Source organism: Nicotiana tomentosiformis, chromosome 11 (assembly GCF_000390325.3).
Source record: "Nicotiana tomentosiformis chromosome 11, ASM39032v3, whole genome shotgun sequence".
Taxonomy (NCBI): domain Eukaryota; kingdom Viridiplantae; phylum Streptophyta; class Magnoliopsida; order Solanales; family Solanaceae; genus Nicotiana; species Nicotiana tomentosiformis.
Window position 1 is genome coordinate 53,975,103 of NC_090822.1, and position 13,386 is coordinate 53,988,488.

The window sequence follows — 13,386 nt, forward strand, 5'->3', positions numbered from 1 at the left end:
CTCATTCTAGGTAAAAGAGAAAATTGTGTAGAGATTGTTGATGATGTTCATAAAGAAATGATCCACGTAAACCATAACAGCAATAGACGAATTATTCTTTTAGGTAAAGACTATCCATGGTCAACAGTAAATTAGTATAAATAGATCAGACTTTCTCTAGTTCTTCTTTGCAAGGTTCAACCAGGATTACATAACACAGATAGTTACAAGTCATATTCTTCGACCGAAAATTACTTTCTCGTCTATTCCAAATTAAGACACATTTTGACTCGGCACAGACAAAACAAAAGACTTTTGAAACTCATAGTCTTTAAAGCATAAAGGGTAAAATATTTGTGTGACAGTAAAATATTTTCATTAAGGGTAAAATAGAAAGTTTAAAAGTTAAATTGTTTCCAGATATATAAATGTGTCATTCTTTTTCAAACAGATGAATAAGAAAAGTGTGTCACATAAATTGAAACAGAAGGCGTACTAATTAAAAAACTAAAAAATGCAAGAGGGTGAAAATATGGTGACAAAATATGAGCTAAGAAAAAAAATTCTTGTCTTTATAACCAGAGGAAGCTCAACAATACTTGAGGCCTAAAGCCAAAGTTTAATTGGAAGCCCTTAAATAATAATTTTAATAGATATTTTTATTTAATTGGAGAATCTACAGTAATTTTTAACTTTTTAAAATGCAAAGTTGTTAATTATTTTTCTGTAATCGATTTCATCTAATAATTCTTTTTCATCTAATATATATATATATATATATATATATCATCTAGATAGAGAGAGAAAGAGCTAATCCATTTAATCTTTTTTTTCTTATTGGATTTTATTATCATCTAGCTCAACTAGGTTAGTGACTTATTCATCTAAAAAACACTCCCCTATAGTTTCTCATTTAGTTTTCTATTGTTTGTGAAAATATTATCAAGAGCTCCTTTTTGAGATTGTATATTTCAACCCTCTTTTTGTTTCGGATAACAAGATTTTGTATTTTCTAATTGTCATATTTGAATTCTAATAAATATTTAAAAAAATATGCCTATGAAGAAAAAAAATAACAGATATAAGATAAAAAGATACTAGAAAGTTAGAATGAAATAACCCGGTTCAAGAAGTTTGAAGACTTAATTCCAAATTTAGTATTGTTGCTTCAAATATTTCCAGCAAGCTTTAAACGTGAGAAAGAACGGAAAATGAGACACAATATATTATAACAAAAGTAAATTTTAACTATGTTTTAATAGAAGGGTGGGCAGGGCACAGGGGGTGGGGCGGGAGGCAAGGGGGTAAGGGGAACAAGGAAGCCTGTAGGTTGAGAATTGGGTCATGGAACATAGGAACATTGACGGGTAAGTCTATAGAGTTGGCGAAAATTCTCCAGAAGAGGAAGGTCAATATAGTCTGTGTCCACGAGACAGGTGGGTAGGATCAAAGGCGGGGGATGCTGACGGGTATAAGTTGTGGTACTCTGGAGCCACGAAGGGTAAGAATGGAGTGGGTATTTTGGTGGATAGGGACCTTAGAGAGTCTGTGGTAGAGGTTAGGTTAGAGAGTCTGTGGTAGAGGTTAGGTGGGTGAATGATAGATTAATGACTATTAAGCTAGTGGTGGGAGAGTGCACCCTAAATGTCATTAGTGCTTATGCGCCGCAAGCGGGCTTGGATGAGAAGGTTAAAACGCGCTTCTGGGAAGGGTTGGATGAGATAGTGCGTAGTATTCCACCTGCAGAGGCTATTTATAGGAGGGGATTTCAATGGTCATATTGGGTCAACTGCTGGTGGTTATGGCGAGGTGCATGGCGGCTTCGGCTTTGGGGATAGGAACGGAGGAGGAACTTCGCTTTTGGATTTCGCTAAAGCTTTTGAGCTGGTGATTGCGAACTCTAGCTTTCCGAAGAAGGAGAAGCATTTGGTTACGTTCCAAAGTACGGTGGCAAACACTCAGATTGACTACCTCCTCCTTAGAAAGTGTGATAGAGGGTTATGTAATGATTGCAAGGTGATCCCGGGGGAGATCCTCGTGATGCAGCATAGGCTCTTGGTGATGGATGTTGGTATCATAATAAAGAGGAAGAAGAGGTATGTTCGAGGACGACCGAGGATCAGGTGGGGAGCCTTGACAAAGGATAAAGCTCAGGTTGGAGGGGAGGTTATCGGCTATGGGAGCCTGGAGGAGTAGTGGGGACGCGACCGCTATGTGGACGACGATGGCGAACTGTATAAGGGAGGCAGCGAGAGAGGTATTAGGGGTCTTGACGAGTTAATCTAGCGGGCACAAAGGTGACTGATGGTGAAATGAAGTGGTCCAAGGTAAAGTGGAAGCGAAGAAGGGTGCGTAATTGAAGTTAGTAGGGACCACAAGCGAGGAGGAGAGGAGAGCGAACAGAGAAGGGTATAAAGTAGCTAGGAACGAGGCGAAGTTGGCAGTCACAGAGGCTAAGACTGCAGCGTTTGGTCGTCTGTACGAGGAATTGGGGGACAAAGGCGGGGATAAGAAGTTATTCCAGCTAGCCAAGGCGAGGAAGGCTCGGGATCTGGACCAAGTGAGGTGCATCAGAGACGAGGACGGTAGAGTAATGATGGAAGATGCACAGATAAAGCGGAGACGGCAAACTTACTTTCATAAACTTCTGAATGAAGGAGGGGACATGGATATTGTGCTAGGTGAATAAGGGCATTCGGAGAGTCTCCGAGATTTTGGGTAACTGTAGACACATCAAGGTTGAGGAGGTCGTGGGGGTTATGCGTAAGATGAGCAGGGGCAGAGCAACCGGGCCAGACAAAATTTCGGTAGAATTTTGGAAGTGTGTGGGTAGAGCAGGCTTGGAGGCTGTTTAATGTTATTTTCAGGACGAAGAGGATGCCGGATGAGTGGAGATGGAGTACGGTGGTACCGTTGTATAAGAACAAAGGTGATATCCAAAGTTGCAATAACTATAGGGGTATCAAGTTACTAAGTCATACCATGAAAGATTGGGAGAGGGTGGTGGAAGTGAGGGTGAGAAGGAAGGTGTCTATATCCGATAACTAGTTCGGGTTCATGCCGCGTCGTTCAACTATGGAATCTATCCAACTTATTAGGAGGTTGGTGGAACAGTACAGGGATAGGAAGAAACATCTACACATGGTGTTTATTGACCTGGAGAAAGCGTATGACAAGGTGCCTAGGGAGGTCCTTTGGAGATGCCCGGAGGCAAAAGGTGTGTTGGTCGCTTACATCAGGGCGATTAAGGACATGTATGATGGAGATAAGACTCGAGTTAGGACTATTGGAGGCGACTGAGCATTTTCCGGTTGTTATGGGGTTGCACCAAGGATCTGTGCTCAGCACGTTCTTATTTGCTATGGTGATAGATGCACTGACACACCATATTCAAGAGGAGGTGCCATGGTGTATGTTATTCGCTGATGATATAGTTCTGATTGATGAGACGCGAGGCGGCGTTAACGGGAGGCTGGAGGTCTGGAGACGGACCCTTGAGTCTAAGGGTTTCAAGTTGAGCAGGACGACGACAGAATACCTGAAGTGTAAGTTCCACGCCGCGTCAAGTGAAACGGGCATGTACGTGAGGCTTAGGTCACAGATCATCCCCAAGAGAGGCAGTTTCAAGTACCTTAAGTCGGTTATCTAGGGGGATAGGGAGATCGACGAGGATGTCGCACACCGTATAGGGGTGGGGCGGATGAAATGGAGGTTAGCATCTGGAGTCATGTGTGACAAGAGAGTGTCACTGATGCTAAAAGGTAAGTTTTATAGAGCGGTGGTTAGACCAGCCATGTTGTATGGGGCAGAGTGTTGGCCAGTTAAGAAATCACATATCCAGAAGATGAAAGTAGCAGAAATTAGAATGTTGAGGTGGATGCGCGGGCACACTAGGATGGATAAGATTAGGAATGAAGATATTCAGGAGAAGGTGGGCGTGGCTCCTATGGATGACAAGATGCGGGAAGCGAGACTCTGATGGTCCGGGCAGGTGCGGAGGAGAAGCCCCGGTAAGTAGGTGTGAGCGGTTGGCTTTGGCCGGTACGAGAAGAGGTAGAGGGCGGCCTAAGAAGTATTGGGGAGAGGTAATTAGGCAGGGCATGGCGTGGCTTCAGATTTCCGAGGACATGGCCCTTGATAGGAAGGTGTGGAGGTCGAGCATTAGGGTTGTAGGCTAGGAGGCAGTTAAGCATTTTTCTACATCGTTTCAGGTGAGAGATTAGTCTGATAGGGTTTTGTCTTATACTGCTAGTGGTTAATATTGTGTTCATACTATTATTCCGTTTTTCATAGTACCGGGCCTTATCTACTTGTTAGTGTTATTGCTTTTCATCTATTTTCTGGTCTTTATGTTGCTATTATTATTTCTGTGATTTCTGTTGATGGTACTGATTTATTGTCTCTGTTCGTCTTCTTGAGCCAAGAGTCTTTCAAAAACAGTCTCTCTACTCCCTCGGGGTAGGGGTAGGGGTAAGGTATGCGTACTCACTACCCTCCCCAAACCCCAATTGTGGGATTACACTGAGTTGTTGTTGTTGTATGTAAATTGATGGAAAAGGTGAAATGAAATATTGTGGCTCTTGCATTAACCAAGAAAGATAGTGTAAAGTTTTAACACGTTTCCTAAGAAAATAAGTAAAAAGTGGAATCATAATTTCTCTTATCAAATCCATTCATCATTTGTATGTAAGTGATTTATAGAGATATTCGTATTTTCCTATTTTTTAAGTCAAATGGTCACTTATTCACTTTAGCTAAAATGCTGGCTTTCCTTTTATATGAAAATTTTAATTTTCTTTTGAATAGTACTCAATATTTTTCAAGGAGACAATGTAAGCTTATTATTTTTAGAAAATGGGCCCCCCAAATTTGGGGGCCTAAAGCAACAGCTTTAGTTGCTTCATGGTTAAGCCAGACTGCTTTTACTAAAAAAAAAAATCCCTTCTCAAACTTCTTAATGAAAGTCACGAAGCAACTTTCTTTAATAACGTGATGTAAGTGTCTTCTTGCAAAATAGAAAGACAGATGGATTAAAATTTAGATTTTTGTTAATCGTCTATATAGAAATAGGAGTATCATATGAAACTTTGTCAAAGTCCGGGCTTTGTTTACTTGGATAAGACTGATAACCCATTACTATTTGGTTTTACTATATCCACAAATAGACAATGAAGTATTGCTACCAACTATGTTGATTATAGGATTGGGCCTAACTCCACACCAAAAGATAGCTAAAGAGGCGAAGATTTTTCAAGCTATATAAAAAGACCACCCATCCCCATCACCATCTATTTCTTTAACAATACATACTAGCCCCATTCAATTTAATTGCACTGATTTGTGAAAGCGAATTAACCACACTAATTTGTGAAAGAGAATTATCTACCGCTTTTGTGTCCCCATATTCTGAATAAATAATAATTCAAGGGATTTTTCGGAGTCTCAAGGGCAAAGTTGATGTCTCTCATAAAAGAAGAAAAACCTGGAGATCTTTCGCCGGAAAAATACAATCTGCCTCGCCTGAACCCTTACTCCGGTGACAGAAAAAAATTGAAATTATATGGGGTGTCGGAATAGACTTGCAAACCTTATAAAAAATCGCCGGAAAAGGTTGTAATCGCCGGCGTGTGAAGATGATGCGTCACCAGAGCAATGACGGTTGGCAGCACATGGGGCAGTCTTTTTAGAAGCTGTTAATTGGGGTTTGGTCGCCCCCACAACAACACTAAAAGAAAGTTCCTCTAAAAGGCTTTCAAAACTACTATCCTAGTTCCAAAGAAGATTATGTCAGAATAGCAAATGTCTCCCTAACTCTTCTCTCACTTGATATTACATTATCATCTATTCTCCATGTACCTGAGTTTTCTGCTAACTTGTTGTCTGTTAGTGCCATCACCAAAAAAACTAAACTGTAATGTCGAGATTTTTTCCGATTATTATGTTTTTCAGGATCTTCATACAAGGAAGAGGATTGAAAGTGGTAGATTGCACGAAGACTTATATTGGATTGATAGAACTCGAGACTCTGGCCAAGTCTTTTTTTGGAGGAAATAAGGATATCAAACACGAAATAATACAATGGCATAGACGGTTGAGGCAGCCATCATTTTTTTGTTCTAAAGAAGTTATATCCTAGTTTGTTTTCCATAACTGAGTTTGAACCTTCGTCTTGTGATGCTTGTAAATATGCCAAGCATATTAAGAACTCTTAAGCGATATAAAAGTACAATTCTTTTTTCAACTATCCATTCTGATGTATTGGGTCCTACTCAAATAGTTTCTTTGTTTGGTATTGTTTGTTACTTTTATTGATTGTTGCACAAGGATTACTTGGATGTGTGAGAAATAGCACGGAAAAAATATATTATTGAGTCTTCATTTACTATAATACAATAAGTCTATTTATATCTACACTCCACAAATACATATTACTCCTGTTGCAATGTTGGACTAAGCATTGAGCAACTGTTTTATGCAAACTACCCACATGTTTCCATATCAATTGCTTGATATTCTGCTTTTGCACTGACTGAGTAACCATATTTTCTTTCTTGCTCTTTCCGGACACATAATTACCTCCGACTAAACCACAATATCCAGACGTAGAACGTCTATCAAAAGGTGTCCTACCCAATTAGCATATGTGTATCCCACGATCTATTTATGACCTCGATCCTCGAATAATAGTCATACAGAAAAGAAAATATTTGGTCTAGTCATTGTGAGATAATTCAACTTACCAACGAGCCGCCTATATCTTGTAGGATCGTTGTGAGGCTCCTCCTGTCTCGGAAGAAGTTTAGCATTTGGATCCATAGGAGCATAAATGGGTCTACAGCCCGTCATTCTGTCTCTTCAAGAATATCCAACGCATACTTTCACTGTGAATAACAATACCTGAACTAGACTGAGCGACATCAACCTAGAAAATACTTTAATCTGCCAAGATCCTTGGTTTGGAAGTGTTGAAAGAGATGTTGCTTCAAACTAGTGATACATCCTGATCATTCCCCGTAATAACTATATCGTCAATATAAATTACTAAATACATACACAAACTTTGAGCAGAGTGACGATAAAATACAAAATGATCAGCTTTACTATGAGTCATGCCAAACTCCTGAATAACTGTGCTAAACTTACCAAATCATGCTTGAGAAGACTGTTTCAAACTATAGTGTGACCGGCGCAACTGACATACAACTAATAGACACGCCAATGGCGAATAACAACCATGAATAAAAAAGGCGAATGTTATTTTATCCACGGGAAAGAAAGTATCATTGTAATCAAACCCAAATATCTGAGTATACCTGTTAGATAGTTATGTGAATAATGTAATTAGTCATAGTCCCGTATGTAATAGGAGTAGGTTATATATTATGTATACTTATAAATAGGACTCATTGTAACATAGTTAATATATCAATAATATATATTTTTATCCCGTGCTTTCTCACATGCTATCAGAGCAATCGTGAGATATTTATCGGTGTGCATAAATTCCAGCGACTCCAGGAAGAAAAAAATAAGTCAACCAGTCTTTTTTTTCTGACAAATCAGGGCTGTCAGCAAGAAAGTTCATATTTGTCGGAGTTATGCAAAAACCAACACCACCACGAGGTAGATAAGCTTCCGGCGACCAACCTGTAAAAGTTTCTCCGGCAGACCCCCTCCAACGCGCCTTCACGCGCCGCCGGCAGAACATTTTTCGGCGAGACTCGGGCATCATGCGCCGACACGTGAGGCTGCTTTTGGCCATTTTTTGGTAACAACTCTTCAGTACAGTTTGTTCCCCTTGCTATTCCGAGCCTACCCATCAAATTTAAACCAAATTCCAATCACTTTTATATTTTTCCGACGTGAACAATGATTTTTCGGCGTGAACAGTGATTTTCCAGCGTGAACAATAATTTCTAGAAATGCTTCTGTTTTCTGGGGGTGTTTTAGAACCTATTTTCTTGTGTGGAACTTGGCTGAAGCTTTTACATCTAGTCTCACTATTTTCAAATTTCTTCAGCAACACTTTTGGAGAAAATTCTTGAGTTGGTCTCTGAGATGTGCCTTTAATCATTATAATGTCATTCGTATCCTTTGACTCACAATTCGTTGGATTCAATGCATTGAATCCAATCCAGATGGTTTCTTTATCGGAATATATAGAGTTCCTTCAGTACAAAGCATGTAAACAGCCATCTTCTGAGATTGCTACCGTTGTTCAAATAGGTAATAGCGTTACTTGTGTCTCTCAATCTTCTTCTCCCAGGAATTGGGTTATTGATTCATGGCGTCTGAACATATTTTTGGTAATAAATCTGCTTTCAATATTATTTCCTATTGTCAATCTTTACCAACGGTCACAATGGACAAGGGGTCTCAAACCCTGATAAGTGGAATAAGTCAAGCAAGTCCACCTTCTTTTTTACCTTTGAAATCAGTTCTTTATATTCCCGGTAGTCCTTTTAATCTCATAGTCGTTAGTCGCTTAGCTAAATCACTTCAATGTTTTGTTTTATTTCTTGATGACCTTGTTTTTATACAAGAACGCAGTACGGGGCGGATCATTGGTACCAGACATGAGTCAAATGGACTTTATTACCTTATCCTTGCTAAATCACATGAACCCACATCAACAACTTGTTATGTTACTGATTCACCAAATTTATTACATAAACGGGACATCCCAATTTATCAATACTTCAAAAAATGGTACCTAGTTTGTCTGACTTGTCCATTCTAGAGTATGAGTCATGTCAGCTCGTTAAGCATACTCGCTCTTATTTCCCTCGGCATCCTGATAATCGAGTAGAGTCACCTTTCACTTTAGTCCATTCAGATGTTTGGGGTCCAAGTCGGGTCAGTTCTACCTTGAGATTCTGCTACTTTGTTAGTTTCATTGATGATTATTCCAGGTGCACTTGGATATTCTTGATGAAAAATCGATATGAGTTGTTTCTATTTTTCAGACCTTCCACGCTGAAATCCAAAATCAATTTGGGGTTTCTATCCGCATATTTCGTAGTGATAATGCTCTAGAGCATTTGTCTTCTCCACTTCAGCAGTTTATGAACTCTCATGGGATCATCCATCAAACATCTCGTCTATACACATCTCAACAAAATTGGGTAGCGAAAAGGAAGAATAGGCATCTCATTGAGAATGCTCATACCCTACTCATACAATCTCATGTTCTGTTGCATTTTTTGGGTGGGGATGCAGTTCTCACATCTTGTTAATCGTATGCCATCCTCATCTATCCAGAATTAAGTTTCATTCTCTGTGTTATTTCCTCACTCACCCTTATTCCCTCTTCCACCTCGTGTATTTAAGAGCACATATTTTGTTCATAACCTTACTCCAGGAAAAGATAAGTTAGCTCCCCGTGCTCTTAAATGTGTATTTCTAGGTTACTCGGGAACGCAAAAATGGTATCGATGCTACTCACCTGACCTCCAGCAGTGCCTTATGTCTGCTGATGTTACCTTCTTTGAAACTCACACATACATCGCATGCCTAGGTTGTCACTTAGACATTTCTGAGGTGCCACTAGTTCCATCTTTTGAAGATTCAGTCACTATGTCCCCTTCACCTTCCTCAACGGATCCATCATCTACAACCCCAACTCTAGCTCCAGCCCCAACACTTATAGCTCCTCCTACATCCTCAACCACATAAGTATTACCCATACTAACCGTTTGAGGAATATATTGTTGCTTCTCCTAGATCCCCAACCATAGGAACATCACTATTGACTTATCGTCGTCGTCCGCTCCCAACATCAGGCCCAGCTAATTCACATCTTGCACATGACCCTACTCCTACTGAGGACTTGTCTCCTCCTAGTCCGTCGATTGCACTTCGAAAAGATATACGGACCACACTTAATCCTAATCCTCATTATATCGGTTTAAGTTATCATCATCTGTCATCACACCATTATGCTTTTGTATCTTCTTTATCCTCTGTTTCCATCTCAAAGTCTACAGTGAAGCACTATCTCATCCAAAATGGCGACAGGCTATGGTTGACGAGATGTATGATTTACATACGAGTGGTACTTGGGAGCTTGTTCCTCTTTTTTCAAGTAAATCTACTGTTGGTTGTCATTGGGTTTATGCAGTCAAAGTTGGTCTGGATGGCCAAGTTGATAGATTTAAGGCTCGTCTTATTGCCAAAAGATATACTCAGATATTTGGCCTCGATTACAGTGTACTTTCTATCCCGTGGCTAAAATAGCATTAGTCCGCCTTTTCCTATCCATAGTTGTTGTTTGCCATTGGCCTCTATTAGTTGGCCATTAAGAATGTTTTTCTTCACGTTGACCTTGAGGATGAAGTTTATATGGAGCAACCACCTGGTTTTGTTGCTCAGGGAAGCCTAGTGGCCTTGTATGTCGCTTGACCCGGTCACTTTATGGTCTAAAGCAGTCTCCTAGAGCCTGGTTTGATAAGTTTAACACAGTCATCTAGGAGTTTGGCATGACTCATAGTAAAGCTGATCACTCTATGTTTTATTGGCATTCTACTTCAAATCTCTGTATTTATCTGGTTATTTATGTTGACGATATTGTTATTACCGGCAATGATCAGGGTAGTATTACTAAGTTGAAGCAACATCGCTTTTAGCACTTTCAAACTAAGGATCTGGGCATATTAAAGTATTTTCTGGGTATTGAGATCGTTCAATCTAGCTCAGGTATTGTGATCTCACAACGGAAGTATGCCTTAGACATTCTTGAGGAGACAGGAATGACCGGTTGTAGACCTGTTGACACTCCAATGGATCTAATTCTAAACTTCTGCTAGGACAGGATGAGCTTCTCAGCGATCCCACAAGATATAGGCGGCTGGTTGGTAAATTAAATTATCTCATGGTGACTAGACCTGACATTTCCTTTCCTGTGAGTGTTGTGAGTTAGTTTATGGATTCTTCCTGTGGTAGTCATTCGGATGCAGTTGTCCGCATTCTTCAGTCTATAAAATCAAATCAGCTCCAGACAAAGATTATTTTTTAAGGATCGAGGTCATGAGCAAATCATTGGATACTCAAATGTTGATTGGGCAAGATCACCTTCTGATAAATGTTCTACCTCGGGCTATTGTGTCTTAGTAGAAGGTAATTTCGTATCTTGAAAGATCAAGAAACAGAATGTGGTTGCTCGGTCTAGTCCAGAAGCAGAATATCGAGCAATAGCTATGGCAACATATGAGCTAATTTGGATCAAACAGTTGCTCAAGGAGTTGAAATTTGGTGTGATCAACCAAATGGAACTTATGTGTTATAATCAAGTTGCTCTTCATATTGCATCAAATCCAGTATTCCATGAGAGAACTAAACACATTGAGATTGACCGTCACTTTGTCAGAGACAAGATACTCTCAGGATATATTGCTACAAAGATTGTGAAATCCAATGATCAGCTTGCAGATATTTTCACCAAGTCCCTCACTGGTCCTCGTATTAGTTACATATGTAACAAGCTCGATATATATGATTTGTATGCACCAGCTTGAGGAGGAGTGTTAGATAGTTATGTCAATATATATAATTAGTCCTAGTCTCGTATGTAATATGAGTAGGTTATGTTTTATGTATACTTATAACTAGGGCTCATTCTAACATAGTTAATACATTAATAATATATATTTTTCTCCCGTGCTTTCTCATAATAACCTTTGGCAACAAGGTAGTCTTTAAGGCAATTAATTTGACCATCTAGGCCAACTTTGACTGCACACTCCCACCAACAACTAACAGTAGATTTACCTGGAGGTAGAGAAACAATCTCTTATGTACCACAAGCATGTAAAGTAGACATCTCTTTGATCATCGGATGTCGCCATCCAGGATGAGATAGCGCTTCACTTGTGGACTTAGGGATAGAAATAGAGGACAAAGATGACACAAAAGCATAATGGGATAATGATAAGCAATGATAACTCAAACCACTATAATCAATCCCTTAGAGCTCGGTTTGACAGATTCTGCAAAACAATGATCTTCTTTGGCTACAAGCAAAACAATGTTGATCACACCCTCCTCATAAGACATTAAAAGGGTAAACTTACGCTTCTCATAGTTTATGTTGATGACATAGTAATGACAGGAGATGACAAAGAGGAGATGACCCAAATGAAGAAGTTGTTGGCACAAGAATTTGAAATCAAAGGATCTTGAAAAATTGCAGTATCTTTTGGGAATTGAGGTTGTTAGGTCAAAAACCGGAATCTTTATTTCTCAAAGGAAGTATATTCTGGATCTCTTAAAAGAAACTGGTATGACAGGCTGCAAACCGGCAGAATCGCTCATCGAAAGCAATCACAAGTTACAAAGCAAAACTGGAGGGTTAGTTGATACGGAGAGATATCAGAGGCTGATTGGAAGGCTCATTTATCTCTCCCACACTAGACTAGATATAGTATATTCAATCGGCTTAGTAAGTCAGTTCACGCATGATCCCCAAGCAGTGTTGTGAAAAGCGGGCGCTCCCTCGCTTAAAGCGAGAAGCGAAGCAAGGCGACCCATCGATCGCTTCTGGCGCTCGCTTCCCACTAAAAAGCGAGAAGCGACAATGCGAAGCGATGCGTAAGAAGAGTGCGCTTCTCTGTTTTAAAGGGCTGCCATCCTATTTAATTAAAAATGATGTTCTTTTTTTAAAACATATCGACCAGCAGCAACAGAGAAAGAAAGAGGCGACTAGGGTTCAAGTTTTCTACACTGTTCAACTTCAAGATCATCAAGTTTGGTCCAGGTATGTGATTTCTTCTTCCTTCTTCTTCTTCTTCTTCTTCTTCTTCTTCTTCTTCTTCTTCTTCTTTTTCTTTTTCTTTCACTGTTTCAGCGTCTAAATAGCAGCGAAATGCTGGCGAATTTTTTTTTTCCCTTCAGTTCTTCTTTCTCATTCTTCTCCTCTTCTTTGTTCTTCATTTTCTTGCACTATTTTTTCGTTTGAAATGTTGCCCAATTTTTACTGGAATGGTATACTGCCCTTCCTCTTATTTTTATATCCTTTATTCTTAGTTCTTATTGCTTTTCTTATGTGTTATGTAATTGTTTTTTTAGTTATCCGCTTCACTTAAAAAAAGCGAGCGCTTCGCTTCTCGCTTCTCGCTTTAAGCGAAAAGGGGGTTGTCGCTTTTCCTCGCTTCACGCTCGTCACAACACTGTCCCCAAGATTCTTATAGCCTGTTTGGCCAAGCTTTTTTTGGGGCCACAAGTGCTTTTTTGGGCCAAAAGTGCTTTTGGCCAAAAATTGAGGTGTTTGGCCAAGCTTTTAGGTGGAAAAAAAATGCTTTTGAGGAGAAGCAGAAGCAGTTTTTGAGAAGCAGAAAAAAGTAGCTTCTCTCCAAAAGCACTTTTCTGAGAAGCACTTTTGAGAAAAATACATTTAGAAGCAGTTTTCAAAAG

The 13,386-nt window shown here is 39.7% G+C and overlaps 1 protein-coding gene across 1 annotated transcript in view; it reads right to left on the minus strand.

Annotated features, from left to right (window-relative positions):
- Positions 1-13,386, minus strand: part of LOC104094343 (protein fluG-like) — an 84,895-nt gene that overhangs the window by 1,955 nt on the left and 69,554 nt on the right. The window lies entirely within an intron of this gene.